Raw genomic sequence first — 16,363 nt, forward strand, 5'->3', positions numbered from 1 at the left:
GCAATCCAACGCTTCCTTGCTTCTCTAGCCGAGTTACTCATGCTCTATTAGGGAAGCTGTCAGCTTGGATTCTCTATTCCCATTTCATCTCTCTCTCTCTCTCTCTCTCTCTCTCTCTCTCTAACCCTCTCCAAACACCCACACATGATTTTTTTCTCTGCCTCCATCACACACACACACACACTTGTTCTCTTCCTCCATCACACAAACATGCACATACACACGCACACAGCCTTCAGCTCTCACCCAATGCTCCAGTTTCACTGACACAGTTACAGCAGCACACGCAATAGATGACTCAAATATTCAAAGAGCGTCGCCATGAGGCCGAGTGGGATAGTTACAAGAGAAATGCAGCAGGATTTCACCACAGAGATGACTTGATGGCTAAAAAGCCCTCACCAGCAATTTCATAATCAGCTATTTTGAAGGTGATATGGAATTTTCCACAGCCAACTAAAAAACAGTAAACAAGATCACATGTATCTAATGTATTGAATCAAACCAGGAAAGATGAGTAAGATGATAAAATATCCAATTTCCAAGTCTATCATCACACTTATCAGCTATAGAATACTTGGATTAAGTGAATCACTGAATCCGCCATCCATCTATCTGTGCAGGTTGCTCTTGAAACGCAACTATTTTATGTGTTTAACGCAAATACAAAACATAATTTGTATAATTACATTAATAGTTAAAAGCATTAAAAGCCCCATCATAATGTATATATCTTACAGTGGATATAAAAAGTTCACACACCCCTGTCCAAATGCAGGTTTTTGTGAAAAAAAAAAAAAGAGATCAATGTAAATAATTTCAAAACTTTTCCCACCATTAATGTGACATATAAACTGGAGAACTAAATTAGAGTAATAATAATGATAATAATATTAATGATAATAATAATACTTTTTCAAGAGGGGAAGTTAAAACATACTTTTCCACAGCCAAACTAATGTAAAGTGACTAATTAACCATACTAATTGTGATTATGTGTATGACAAGCTGATGAATATTACTTTAACATTATTTAGGAGAGAATAAAGTTTCAGCAAAAATATTTTAAACCGTGCACAGCGTTTTTTAAGTCTTATATTGAAAAGCAACTAAAGTCAATTTTCCATTTGTATTCACTCTTTACATTCAAAGGCAGTTAAACTGGCAGACATGGCAGACATATAAATTGCCGTGGCACACCTGTCACCTTCATTTAATATTCAGGTGTACTGTACTTTCCCTTTGCGTTACTTTTTCAGCAAAGGTAACAGCATATGTAAATGTAAGAGAAACTGCATTGTAATATAAAACAGAATAAAGAAGAAGGGACACACACACACACACACACACACACACACACACACACACACACACAGAAAAAAAGAGTGTAGACAGATTAAAGAAAAAGTTTTGAAGATGAATATGTGACATATATTCAGTTTGATGAATGTAAGTGTAAAATTAAAAAGTTAGAAGTTAGGTGATAGTTTCTGAAAAAAACTACAATACAATCAGGCTATTTATTTAAGTACATATTAATTAGCAATCATTATTTGTACCTCAGGTGACTCTTGAGCATCTCCAAATATCTCATCGAAGTCAGATGGGCTTTTCCTGAGAGTCTGGTCAGCAGGCATCGTGTAGTCATTGTAAGATGAAACAAACTTAAAGTCACTGGTTCTGGAACCCGTTGTCATGTAAGCGTCATAGTTGTAGGTGCTGCGTAAAGTTCCTGTGCCGTCAACATCTGCGTAATTAGGAGGGAGATACGCGCTGGGGATGGCCACTGCTCCATCAAACAAAAGTCTGGGCTTTCTCTTGCGACAAAACCTCACACCCAGGACGATGATGATAAAGGTCAGGAAGAAGGTGGACACGGACACCAAGGCGATGATCAAGTAAGAGGTCACTTTGGAATTCTTGTCGTCATAAGAAATGTCCTTCAGTTCTGGCACCTCAGCCAAGTTATCCGAAATCAGTAAATACATGGAGCAGGTGGCAGAGAGAGGGGGCTGTCCGTTATCTTTCACAGCCACAATCAGGTTCTGTTTCATGCTGTCAGACTCCAAAAGGTCCCGATGTGTCCTGATCTCTCCACTGTGGAGACCAATGGTGAAAAGTCCCGGATCTGTGGACTTGACAATATGATAGGACAGCCAGGCGTTCTGTCCAGAGTCGGCGTCCACCGCTATCACTTTGGAAACCACAGAGCCTCCGTGTGCAGCTTTGGGGACCAGCTCGGTCATGAAGGAGTTGCCTTCCGGGGCGGGGTACAGTATCTGAGGAGAGTTGTCATTCAGGTCCGATATGTACACACTGACGCTCACGTTGCTGCTCAGCGGAGGAGAACCGTTGTCTCTGACCATCACGTGGACTTGAAAACTCCTCAAGTGTTCATAATCATATGACCTGACAGCGTGGATCACCCCCGTGTCTCCGTTAACAGACACGTAGGAGGACACCGAGGCACCGTTAACCTCAGCAGGTAAGAGAGAGTAAATTACAGTGCCATTCTGTCTCCAGTCGGGGTCTCGAGCACTAACAGAGCATAAAGTTGAGCCGGCTTTGTTATTTTCACTAACATATGCGCTGTAGGACTGTTCCTCAAACACAGGTGGGTTGTCGTTGATGTCTCCTATAGTCAAGTGAACAGTTTTCAAGGAGGAGTGAGGAGGAGAGCCCTCGTCAGTAGCACTGATGGTAATGTTGTAATCTGACACTATTTCACGGTCAAGTTGTCCAGTAGTCACCAGAGAATAATAGTTTTTAATAGAAGGAATTAATTTAAAGGGGACATTTTGTTGAATGGAGCAACGCACCTGTCCATTCTGCTCAGAATCTCCATCCTGCACATTAATGATGCCCACCTCAGTACCAGGTAACACATTCTCAGCTACTGATTTAGACAGTGACTTTAAATTGATCTCAGGGGCATTATCATTCACATCAGTGATTGAGATAACCACATTAGCATATGTTGACAGTCCTAGCCCGTCTTTTGCCCTCACACGGATTTCATATGATGTGCTCGATTCATAGTCAACAGTGCCAATTACAGCTATTGCACCCACTTTACGATCAATAATGAATAACTTCTTCACATCTTCTGTAACATGTCCAAAATCATAACTAACCTCCCCATTTACTCCTTCATCATCATCAGTAGCACTAACACGAATCACTATTGTATCTGGGGGAGAATTTTCAGGCAGACTGGCTTTATAAACAGCCTGGCTGAACACAGGGGCGTTATCATTAGCATCCAGCACTGTGACGTGTATGACTGCTGTACCTGATTTCTGAGGCGAGCCGCCATCTAAAGCTGTGAGAAGCAAATTAATTTCCCGTTTCTGCTCACGGTCAAGTTCTTTGTCCAGAACAAGCTCTATTGTGTTATCATTTACAGCCAAAACGAAATTGTCATTCTTCCTTAGGATGTACTGTTGCACTGTATTTTGTCCCACGTCCGCATCATGTGCCTCTTCTAACACAAAACGAGCTCCTTTATCGGCTGACTCCCGTATTTCCAAATTAATTAAGTCATCATTAAACACCGGCGCGTTATCATTTATATCTTGAATGTGCAAATTAATTCGATGAAGCTCTAGTGGATTCTCCAGCACGACTTCCTGTTTTATGACACAAGAAGCCTTTTTGCCACAAAGCCCCTCTCTGTCAATCCTGTCGGCCACAAGCAGCTCGCCATTCCTCACGTTTAGCTCACAGAAACGTTTTCTACTCCTGTCAGCGTCAATTCGCGCTTTTCTGCTGGACAGCGCACTCGCCTCCAATCCGAGCTCCTTGGCCAAATTCCCAATCACCGATTCTCGTTTCATCTCCTCGGGAAAGGAAAAGCTCACGTCTCCGTGTGTAGAATGCATCAAAATGAGGAGAAAATAAAAGGTGCGTGATGGAAACAAAGACATTTTAGAATCCATCATGGACGCCTTCTGAACGGGCTGGAGAACAATGTGGTCTACAAAACCACTGACATTCAAGTACGTCAGTACACTTAAAAAAAAAAAGGGCGTTCAACAATTTAAAGGCTGGTCTATTGCGCCACCGTGAGTATAAATTGATGTAAATACAGTCTAATTATTTTTAATATACAGCAGCCCAAACCTGTTTTGCTCACATTAGTCTATTAAATAAAAGTGTATTTTATTTGTAACAGTTTGATCAAGTGCAACAAATGCAGGTGGTTATAACTGAAAATTAAGTATTTAGATTGGGTCACTGACTTGTTTGACAAACTGTCTTCAGTAAGTCACAAGTCAAATACAACGATTGCTTGGTAGTCATAATGCACCAATAAATAAATAAATAAATAAAAACTGTTGACCATAAAAGCATTTGAATTAATTTCTCTAAAGAGTGAAGCACTTACTATAATGTGAGCAAACAATAACGATAATCTTTATTTGTATTTTATTTTCAGGGGGGTCAATAATTGAAATACTGGTTTACTATTCTGATCTGATGAAAGTATTGAAAACAACCACAAGAAAAAAAACACAAACAAATAAAAACACTGCATGTATTAACTTGTTAATGGAGATTAGAAACACAACAACATCTAATATGCTGAACACATTATAGTACAATACTGTATAAAGGAGGAAAATTTAATCCATATTTTTACCACAAGCAACCACATCATTTGATTTTAACATAGTTATCATTAACTAACAAGGGTTCCGAAGATTAGGGACCCTGTGAGAAAATATCACTTTGAGCTCTGCCACTTTAAAGCTATCAATTGAAAATATGATTCATACATATGATTTACAGGGCCCCTGTCAGCTATGGGTACTTGCTGTAAAAGTGTCACAGTTCTCTCATGGCACCCCAGATTTGAACCAAACAAAATGACTCATTGCTGTTTTTTTCCCCCCAAGATATTGATCGATACATCATGTTTGTGTATTTGCGATGAGTGTTATATCATTGATGAGGCCAGAATGTAACCCCTGAGATGATTGACCCCAACCGGCTACACAAGCTTCAACTTGTAGCCAAAGCATCACAGTATTTATGAAGCAAAGTCATGCATTTATCGATCTTATGAGCTGAAAAATTACAAAAAGTGGATCTCAAGAAAAGGTGGTTATGAGGGACAATAATAGATTAAGTAAGAAGAAATTTGTGATTGAGTAGTCAATAATCAGGCTAACAGTCTGATTTTCACCAGCTCTAACAACAGACTAACAGCATAAATGATGAATACCTTTGAGGAACAATAAAGTCGACTAAGTAAAATTGAACTTTTGATCATACCTCAGGAGAACCTTCAGGATCACCAAACATCTCATCAAAGTCACTCAGACTTTTCCTGAGAGTCTGGTCAGCAGGCAGCGTGATGTCATTGTAAGAAGACACAAATTTAAAGTCACTAGTTCTCGAACCCGTTGTCAAGTAGGCATCATAGTTGTAGGTGCTGCGTAAAGTTCCTGTGCTGTCAACATCTGCATAATTAGGAGGGAGATATGCGCTGGGGATGGCAACTGCTCCATCAAACAACAGTCTGGGCTTTCTCCTGCGACAAAACCTCACACCCAGGACGATGATGATGAAGGTCAGGAAAAAGGTGGACACAGACACCAGGGCAATAATCAGGTAAGAGGTCACTTTGGAATTGTTGTCGTCGTAAGAAATGTCCTTCAATTCTGGCACCTCAGCCAAGTTATCCGAAATTAGTAAATACATGGAGCAGGTGGCAGAGAGAGGGGGCTGTCCGTTATCTTTCACGGCCACAATCAGGTTCTGTTTCATGCTGTCAGACTCGGAAATGTCCCGCTGGGTCCTGATCTCTCCACTGTGGAGACCAATGGTGAAAAGTCCCGGATCTGTGGACTTGACAATATGATAGGACAGCCAGGCGTTCTGTCCAGAGTCGGCGTCCACCGCTATCACTTTGGACACCACAGAGCCTCCGTGTGCAGCTTTGGGGACCAGCTCGGTCATGAAGGAGTTGCCCTCCGGGGCGGGGTACAGTATCTGAGGAGAGTTGTCATTCATGTCGGACACGTACACACTGACGCTCACGTTGCTGCTCAGCGGAGGAGAACCGTTGTCTCTGGCCATCACGTGGACTTGAAAACTCCTCAAGTGTTCGTAATCAAACGACCTGACAGAGTGGATCACCCCCGTGTCTCCGTTAACAGACACATAGGAGGACACCGGGGCACCGTTAACCTCAGCAGGTAAGAGAGAGTAAATTACGGTGCCATTCTGTCTCCAGTCGGGGTCTTGAGCACTAAGAGAGCATAATGTGGAGTCAGCTTTGTTATTTTCACTCACATGTGCGCTGTAGGACTGTTCCTCAAACACAGGTGGGTTGTCGTTGATGTCTCCCACAGACAAGTGAACACTTTTGGAGGAGGACAGAGGAGGAGAGCCCTTATCAGTGGCATGGATGGTAATGTTGTAATCTGACACTAATTCACGGTCAAGTTGTCCAGTAGAAACAAGAGAATAATAGTTTTTAATAGAAGGAATTAATTTAAAGGGGACATTTTGTTGAATGGAGCAACGCACCTGTCCATTCTGCTCAGAATCTCCATCCTGCACATTAATGATGCCCACCTCAGTACCAGGTAACACATTCTCAGCTACTGATTTAGACAGTGACTTTAAATTGATCTCAGGGGCATTATCATTCACATCAGTGATTGAGATAACCACATTAGCATATGTTGACAGTCCTAGCCCGTCTTTTGCCCTCACACGGATTTCATATGATGTGCTAGATTCATAGTCAACAGTGCCAATTACAGCTATTGCACCCACTTTACGATCAATAATGAATAACTTCTTCACATCTTCTGTAACATGTCCAAAATCATAACTAACCTCCCCATTTACTCCTTCATCATCATCAGTAGCACTAACACGAATCACTATTGTATCTGGGGGAGAATTTTCAGGAAGACTGGCTTTATAAACGGCCTGGCTGAACACAGGGGCGTTATCATTAGCATCCAGCACTGTGACATGTATGACTGCTGTACCTGATTTCTGAGGCGAGCCGCCATCTAAAGCTGTGAGAAGCAAATTAATTTCCCGTTTCTGCTCACGGTCAAGTTCTTTGTCCAGAACAAGCTCTACTGTGTTATCATTTACAGCCAAAACGAAATTGTCATTCTTCCTTAGGATGTACTGTTGCACTGTATTTTGTCCTACATCCGCATCATGTGCCTCTTCTAACACAAAACGAGCTCCTTTGACGGCAGACTCTTGGATTTCCAAATTCATTAAGTCATCATTAAACACCGGCGCGTTATCATTTATATCTTGAATGTGTAAATTAATTCGATGAAGCTCCAGTGGATTCTCCAGCACGACTTCCTGTTTTAGGACACATGAAGCCTTTTTGCCACAAAGCCCCTCTCTGTCAATCCTGTCGGCCACAAGCAGCTCGCCATTCCTCACGTTTAGCTCACAGAAACGTTTTCTGCTCCTGTCAGCGTCGATTCGCGCTTTTCTGCTGGACAGCGCACTCGCCTCCAATCCGAGCTCCTTGGCCAAATTCCCAATCACCGTTTCTCGTTTCATCTCCTCGGGAAAGGAAAAGCTCACGTCTCCGTGTGTAGAATGCATCAAAATGAGGAGAAAATAAAAGGTGCGCGATGGAAACAAAGACATTTTAGAATCCATCATGGACGCCTTCTGAACGGGCTGGAGAACAATGTGGGCTACAAAACCACTGACATTCAAGTACGTCAGTACACTTAAAAAAAAAAAGGGCGTTCAACTATTTAAAGGCTGGTCTATTGCGCCACCTTGAGTATAAATTGATTTAAATACAATATAAATATTTTGAATATATAGCAGCCCAAACTTGTTTTGCTCTCATTAGTCTATTAAATAAAAGTGTCTTATATTTTTAACAGTTTGATTAAGTGCAACAAATGCAGGTGGTTATAACTGAAAATTAAGTATGTCGATAGTGTCACTGACTTGTTTGACAAACTGCCTTCAGTAAGTCACAATTCAAATACAACGATAGCTTGGTAGTCATGCTGCACCCTTAAATAAATAAATAAATAAATAAATACGTTTATAAATAAATGAAAACTGTTGACCATAAAAGCATTTGAATTAATTTCTCTAAAGAGTGAAGCATTTACTGCAATGTGAGCAAACAATTAGGTTATTTTTTATTTAACTTTTTTGCAGGGGGTCAATGTTTGAAATACTGGTTTGCCATTCTGATCTGATGAAAGTATTGAAAACAACCACAATAAAAAAAACACAAACAAATAAACAAACAAACAAAATCACTGCATGTATAAACTTGTTAATGGAGATTAGAAACACAACAACATCTAATATGCTGAACACATATAGTACAATACTGTATAAAGGAGAAAAATCAAATCCATATTTGTACCACAAGCCACCACATCATGTGATTTTAACATAGTTATCATTAACTAACAAGGGTTCCGGGGATTTGGGACCCTGTGAGGCAATATCACTTTGAGATCTGCCACTTTAATGTCATCAATTGAAAATATGATTCATACATATGATTTACAGGGCCCCTGTCAGCTATGGGTACTTGCTCTAAAAGTGTCACAGTTCTCTCATGGCACCCCAGATTTGAACCAAACAAAATGACTCATTGCTGTTTTTTTCCCCAAGATATTGATCGATACAAATTGAGCAAGCCACTGGATAAAACAATATATTTATCTTTGAAATAAATGTTCAACATCAGAAATATCAACACTATGCCTCACCATAAAACATGTTTGCACCACATGTTTTTTTTATTGCAAATCCGCTACAGCAAAATAGAGAAAATACTTTGTATAGCAAACTAGAAAAAAAGGAAGTTAAAACTTACTAAAGGATCATCTTTGTGTATTTGCGATGAGTGTTATATCATTGATGAGGACAGAATGTAACCCCTGAGATGTTTTACCCCAACCGGCTACACAAGCTTCAACTTGTAGCCAAAGCATCACAGTATTTATGAAGCAAAGTCATGCATTTATCAATCTTATGAGCTGAAAAATGACAACAAGTAAAGCCATGAAGAAATCATGTAGATCTCAAGAAAAGGTGGTTATGAGGGACAATAGTAGATTAAGTAAGAAGACATTTGTGATTGAGTAGTCACTAATCAGGCAAACAGTCTGATTTTCACCAGCTCTAACAACAGACTAACAGCATAAATGATGAATACCTTTGAGGAACAATAAAATAGACTAAGTAAAATTGAACTTTTTATCATACCTTAGGAGAACATTCAGCATCACCAAACATTGAAGTCACTCTGACTTTTCCTGAGAGTCTGGTCGGCAGGCAGCGTGTTGTCATTGTAAGAAGACACAAACTTAAAGTCGCTTGTTCTGGAACCTTTTGTCAAGTAGGCGTCATAGTTGTAGGTGCTGCGTAAAGTTCCTGTGCCATCAACATCTGCGTAATTAGGAGGGAGATATTTGCTGGGGATGGCAATTGCTCCACCAAACAACAGTCTTATATGTACTTGATAATGTCTAATTACGGTCATTATATTAGCCTTTTGTGACAAATTACTTGAATCACAAGCTAAATTGAAAAAAAAAAAGTTCAGCAAAAACCAACACAAGCTGCACGTGAATGAATTTGCTTAAAAAGTGCAATCAATATTTAACAAAGATGATGATGATGGTGGTGGTAGTGATAATAATAATAATAATAATAATAAATCTATTCCTGTTCCAGTGTGTTACATTTTGTAAATAGACTACGAGTACTACTACTACTACTACTACTACTAATCATAATAATAATAATAATAATAATAATAATTTATTCATGTTCCAGTGTGTTTAGTTTTTTTAAATGCACTACAACAGCTCAAAATGACTTCAAAATATAATCAAATGGTCGAATTAATCTGCAAATACAGCCCATGTGACATCATTTGCAATTACACCTGACATCACCATTCACCACTGAGACTAAATGGTTCAAATGCAAATTTGTTTTTTTTCCAGATATGATAGTAATTATTGAAAGCAAGCATATATAGACCATGACCATAAGTGATACATTCAATAATTACACCATCAACTCTTATCTAAATGTGACATTAATTAAAGGTAGCACTTGTTAATTAAATCCTACATGTGTTAATGAATGTGTCTTCAAATAAGTATTAAACTATAAAGGCACATTGAATAACACTTTCATGGAGACATATGACACATTGCATTTAAGTAAATATTGATGGCAGAGTATTTATTTATTTATTTATTTATTTAACTAATTATTTAACATCACAATTTTCTAACTATCCTAATGAGAACCTTTATATATAAATATTATAAGACTCATTTACAAATACATTGAAAGTAGGAAAACCAAGCGAAGACTTATCTTAGTAGATGTATATTGTTTTTAGAGAAACTCCCTCATAACATGAAACACATGCACTGGACTAATTTGTTAAGGGATACACCAGCAACAGCTGTAGGCACTTTACAGGAAACGTAATGCAAATATATAGTGCCACAAAACTCACATTAAATACTTTTTAATCAAGGAAACAATGTAAAATGAGCAAATCACTCTCACTGCATGAAATTATATGTATCTGCTCAGAAAATGATTTGCATGAGAACTACTCTCGATTAAAATCCAAAACTACTAGGAATTGATAATCAGGAAACGTGTTTTTGCTTAAATAAAAAAGTATTTACTTGGAATATGTTGCATTTACAGAAACAATCTGTATAAGAAATGCATAAAATGACTAACATGGAATAAAACAAATACTTGATATGTGTATATATAATTGTTATGTGTGGAAATGTTTTTGATAAAATCAGACTTCAATGCCAAGCTGTCACAGCAGCACAAAACTATATTGTTTAGGTAATAAGACTAAAACACATCATTGCAGAATATTATATAATTTATGAAGAGGCAAATAAGAATCTAAAACAACAACAACATATTTCTCAGCTCCAGCTGGATGGGGAGTTCTACAAGCTCAAAGCCCATGCAGAAGCCAATGTGCATATCAAGGCTTACCAAATGGCGACCCGACATAAACAAAACCAGCACAATTGAACCTTATGAGCTGATCTTTGACAAGTTAAAAAATCCAGAATGAATTGTTGGTCCCAGGAAAGAGCCACAACAGTAAATGAAGTTGGAATGATTTTTTATGACTGAGTAACAACCAAGCCAAGCCAGGATGCAGTCTGAACTTTCACCAGTTGGGATAGGTACCAGGTTTCCCATGGCCCTGAACAGGACACACCTTGTAAACCTTTAACTATTGTTACCTATATTTGAACAACATCCAGTTGTTCAAAATGCTGAATCAAAGACCAAATGAACAAGCATCTTTGGCAAACAACAAGTAAAACTAACTTAAATAGTGTTGTTTCCTACCTCTGGAGAGTTGTGAGCATCTCCAAACATGTCATCAAAGTCACTTGGACTTTTTCTGAGAGTCTGGTCAGCAGGAAGCGTGTTGTCATTGTAAGAAGAAACAAACTTAAAGTCGCTGGTTCTGGAACCTGTTGTCAAGTAGGCGTCATAGTTGTAGGTGCTGCGTAAAGTTCCTGTGCCGTCAACATCTGCGTAATTAGGAGGGAGATACGCGCTGGGGATGGCAACTGCTCCATCAAACAACAGTCTGGGCTTTCTCCTGTGACAAAACCTCACACCCAGGACGATGATGATGAAGGTCAGGAAAAAGGTGGACACAGACACCAGGGCGATGATCAGGTAAGAAGTCACTTTGGAATTCTTGTCGTCATAAGAAATGTCCTTCAGTTCTGGCTTATCCGAAATTAGTAAATACATGGAGCAGGTGGCAGAGAGAGGGGGCTGTCCGTTATCTTTCACGGCCACAATCAGGTTTTGTTTCATGCTGTCAGACTCCAAAATGTCCCGCAGGGTCCTAATCTCTCCACTGTGGAGACCAATGGTGAAAAGTCCTGGATCTGTGGACTTGACAATATGATAGGACAACCAGGCGTTTTGTCCAGAGTCGGCGTCCACCGCTATCACTTTGGACACCACAGAGCCTCCATGTGCAGCTTTGGGGACCAGCTCGGTCATGAAGGAGTTGCCCTCCGGGGCGGGGTACAGTATCTGAGGAGAGTTGTCATTCAGGTCCGATATGTACACACTGACGCTCACGTTGCTGCTCAGCGGAGGAGAACCGTTGTCTCTGGCCATCACGTGGACTTGAAAACTCCTCAAGTGTTCGTAATCAAACGAACTGACGGCGTGGATCACACCAGTGTCTCCGTTAACAGACACATAGGAGGACACCGGTGCACCATTCACCTCAGCAGGTAAGAGAGAGTAAATTACTGTGCCATTCTGTCTCCAGTCGGGGTCTCGAGCACTCACTGAGCATAAAGTGGAGCCAGCTTTGTTATTTTCACTCACATATGCGCTGTAGGACTGTTCCTCAAACACAGGTGGGTTGTCGTTGATGTCTCCCACAGACAAGTGAACACTTTTAAAGGAGGACAGAGGAGGAGAGCCCTCGTCAATGGCACTGATTGTAATGTTGTAATCTGACACTAATTCACGGTCCAGCTGTCCTGTGGTCACTAAAGAATAATAATTTTTAATAGAAGGAACTAGTTTAAAAGGGAATTTTTTTTGAATGGAGCAGCGGACCTGTCCGTTCTTCTCTGAGTCTCTGTCTTGCACATTAATGATGCCCACCTCTGTACCAGGTGGCACATTCTCTGCTACTGGATCAGACATTGACTTTAAATTTATCACAGGGGTGTTGTCATTCACGTCAGTGACGGAAATAATCACATTAGCATATGTTGACAGTCCTAGTCCGTCTTTTGCCTTCACACGGATTTCATATGATGTGCTAGATTCATAGTCAACAGTGCCAATTACAGCTATTGCACCCACTTTACGATCAATAATGAATAACTTCTTCACATCTTCTGTAACATGTCCAAAATCATAACTAACCTCCCCATTTACTCCTTCATCATCATCAGTAGCACTAACACGAATCACTATTGTATCTGGGGGAGAGTTTTCAGGCAGACTGGCTTTATAAACAGCCTGGCTGAACACAGGGGCGTTATCATTAGCATCCAGCACTGTGACGTGTATGACTGCTGTACCTGATTTCTGAGGAGAGCCGCCATCTAAAGCTGTGAGAAGCAAATTCATTTCCCGTTGCTGCTCACGGTCAAGTTCCTTGTCAAGAACGAGTTCTAGTGTGTTACCACTGACAGCCAAAACGAAATTATCATTTTTCCTTAAGATGTACTGCTGCACCGAATGTTGTCCTATATCTGCATCGTGCGCCTCCTCTAACACAAAACGAGCTCCTTTATCGGCTGACTCCTGTATTTCCAAATTAATTAAGTCATCATTAAACACCGGCGCGTTATCATTTATATCTTGAATGTGTAAATTAATTCGATGAAGCTCAAGTGGATTCTCCAGCACGACTTCCTGTTTTAGGACACATGAAGCCTTATTGCCACAAAGCACCTCTCTGTCAATCCTGTCTGTCACAAGCAGCTCGCCATTTCTCACGTTTAGATCACAGTAACGTTTTCAGCTCCCGTCCGTGTCGATGCGCGCTTTTCTGATGGACAGCGCGCTGGTCTCCAACCCGAGCTCCTTGGCTAAATTTCCAATAACAGATCCTTGTTTCATCTCCTCTGGAAAGGAAAAGCTCACGTCTCCATGTGAGGAATGCAGCAAAAGGAAAATGAAAAATAAATAAAAGGTGCGCGATGTAAACGAAGACATTTCAGAATCCATCATGGTCGCCTTCCGAGCGGTCTGGAGAACAATGTGGTCTCCCAAATCACTGCATGCAAGCATGTCAGTCCACTACAGATGAAAAAGGGCGTTTAACAATTTAAAGGCTGGTCTATTGCGCCACCGTGAGTACAGTTTGTTGTCAATAATATTTTTATGATCATTATAGTATAGCCTATATTTCTTCTAACAAAAACAGTGGGGAAAAAACTTAGTTTGCAACCAACATGTTTTAATTATGTTTCACGAAAAAAACATGTTTTTATAGCATTCGTCAGCTAAATATCTACTACTTTATGTCAAGCAAGGAATAATTTATCTAAAACTAAATTAAAATTATTACTTATGAACGAAATAAATACCTGCTTGTGTACTTGATAATGTCTAATTACGGTCATTATATTAGCGTTTTGTGACAAATTACCTGAATCACAGGCTAAATTGGGGGAAAAAAGTTTTTCCGGCCTTGGTTGCTGTTTAGCAAAAAGCAACACAAGCTGCACGTGAATGAATTTGCTTAAAAAGTACAATCAATATTTAACAATGATGATGATGGTGGTGGTGATGATAATAATAATAATAAGAAAAAGAATAATAATAACAAATTCATGTTCAGATGTGTTTCGTTCTTTAAATGCACTACAACAGCTCAACATACATTCAAAATATAATCAAATGGTCGAATTAATCTGCAAATACAGCCCAAGTGACATCATCTGCAAATACAGCTGACATCACTATTCACCACTGAGACTGAATGGTTCAAATGCAAATTAGTTTTTTTCAGATGTGATAGTAATTATTCAAAGCAAGCATATAGACAATGACCATACATTGAAAGTAGGAAAACCAAGTGAAGACCTATTTTAGTAGATGTATATTGTTTTTAGAGAAACTCCCTCATAACATGAAACACATGCACTGGACTAATTTGTTAAGGAATACACCAGCAACAGCTGTAGGCACTTTACAGGAAACATAATGCAAATATACAGTGCCACAAAACTCACATTAAATAATTATTTAATCAAGGAAACAATGTCAAATGAGCAAATCACTTTCACTGCATGAAATTATATGTATCTGCTCAGAAAATGATTTGCATGAGAACTACTCCAGATTAAAATCCAAAACTACTATGAATTGATAATCAGGAAACGTGTTTTTGCTTAAATAAAACAGTATTTACTTGGAACATGTTGCATTTACAGAAACAATCTGTATAATTAATGCAATAAAATGACTACATGGAATCAAAAAATACTTGACATGTGTATATATAATTACTATGTGTGGAAATGTTTTGATAAAATAAGACTGCAATGCCAAGCTGTCACAGCAGCACAAAACTATATATTTTCGGGCTCGGTAATGAGACTAAAACACATCAATGCAGAATATTATAGAATTTATGAAGAGGCAAATAAGAATCTAAAACAATAACGACATCTTTCTTTGCTCAAGCTGCATGGGGAGTTCTACAAGCTCAAATTTATATTGGCCCCAAATAACAACCCAATAAACACTCGAGCAGCCCATGCAGAAGCCAATGTGCATATCAAGGCTTACCAAAAGGCGACCCAACATAAACAAAACCAGCACAATTGAACCTTATGAGCTGACCTTTGACATAAAGTTGAAAAATCCAGAAGGAATTGTTGGTCCCAGATTTTGGATTTTTTTATGACTGAATAACAACCAAGCCAGGATGCAGTTTGAACTTTCACCAGTTGGAATAGGCGCCAAGTTTCCCATGGCCCTGAACAGGACACACCTTGTAAACCTTTAACGATTGTTACCTATATTTGAACAACATCCAGTTGTTCAAAATGCTAAAACAAAGACTGAATGAAAAAAGCATGTATTTGGCAAACAACAAGTAAAACTAAAATAAATAGTGTTGTGTTCTACTTCTGGAGAGTTGTGAGCATCTCCAAACATCTCATCAAAGTCACTTGGACTTTTTCTGAGAGTCTGGTCAGCAGGAATCGTCTTGTCATTGTAAGATTTGTAAAAGGAGTTATAGGATAGTTGTCAGAAGGCCATCATGAAGAAATTCTCACACTGAGCCACAAATAAATATTCTGAAATAACTTAAATGTTTAAATGCTAGCATATAGGCCTACCTCCAAGGGGTCGAAAGAATCGTGAAGGTCATCAACAAAGTCACTTGGACTTTTCCTGAGAGTTTGGTCAGCAGGCAGCGTGTTGTCATTGTAAGAAGACACAAACTTAAAGTCACTGGTTCTGGAACCGGTTGTCAAGTAGGCGTCATAGTTGTAGGTGCTGCGTAATGTTCCTGTGCCATCAACATCTGCGTAATTAGGAGGGAGATACGCGCTGGGGATGGCAACTGCTCCATCAAACAACAGTCTGGGCTTTCTCCTGCGACAAAACCTCACACCCAGGACGATGATGATGAAGGTCAGGAAGAAGGTGGACACGGACACCAAGGCGATGATCAAGTAAGAGGTCACTTTGGAATTCTTGTCGTCATAAGAAATGTCCTTCAGTTCTGGCACCTCAGCCAAGTTATCCGAAATGAGTAAATAAATGGAGCAGGTGGCAGAGAGAGGGAGCTGTCCGTTATCTTTCA

At 39.6% G+C, this 16,363-nt stretch overlaps 1 protein-coding gene and 1 pseudogene across 27 annotated transcripts in view; both read right to left on the minus strand.

Annotated features, from left to right (window-relative positions):
• The window catches only part of LOC147168456 (protocadherin gamma-A11-like), a 164,900-nt pseudogene extending 151,095 nt beyond the window's left edge, over positions 1 to 13,805 (minus strand). Inside the window, exon 1 of the transcript XR_015095922.1 lies at positions 11,395 to 13,805. The product of XR_015095922.1 is annotated as a protocadherin gamma-A11-like (transcript). The remainder of the gene's footprint in view (positions 1 to 11,394) is intronic.
• LOC147168452 (protocadherin gamma-A11-like) overlaps positions 1 to 16,363 on the minus strand; it is a 284,949-nt gene that overhangs the window by 201,594 nt on the left and 66,992 nt on the right. The gene's annotated exons all lie outside the window — the stretch shown is intronic.

This window comes from Leptonotus elevatus, chromosome 9 (genome assembly GCF_054856555.1).
Source record: "Leptonotus elevatus isolate MCC_2025b chromosome 9, RoL_Lele_1.0, whole genome shotgun sequence".
NCBI classification, from domain to species: Eukaryota; Metazoa; Chordata; class Actinopteri; order Syngnathiformes; family Syngnathidae; genus Leptonotus; species Leptonotus elevatus.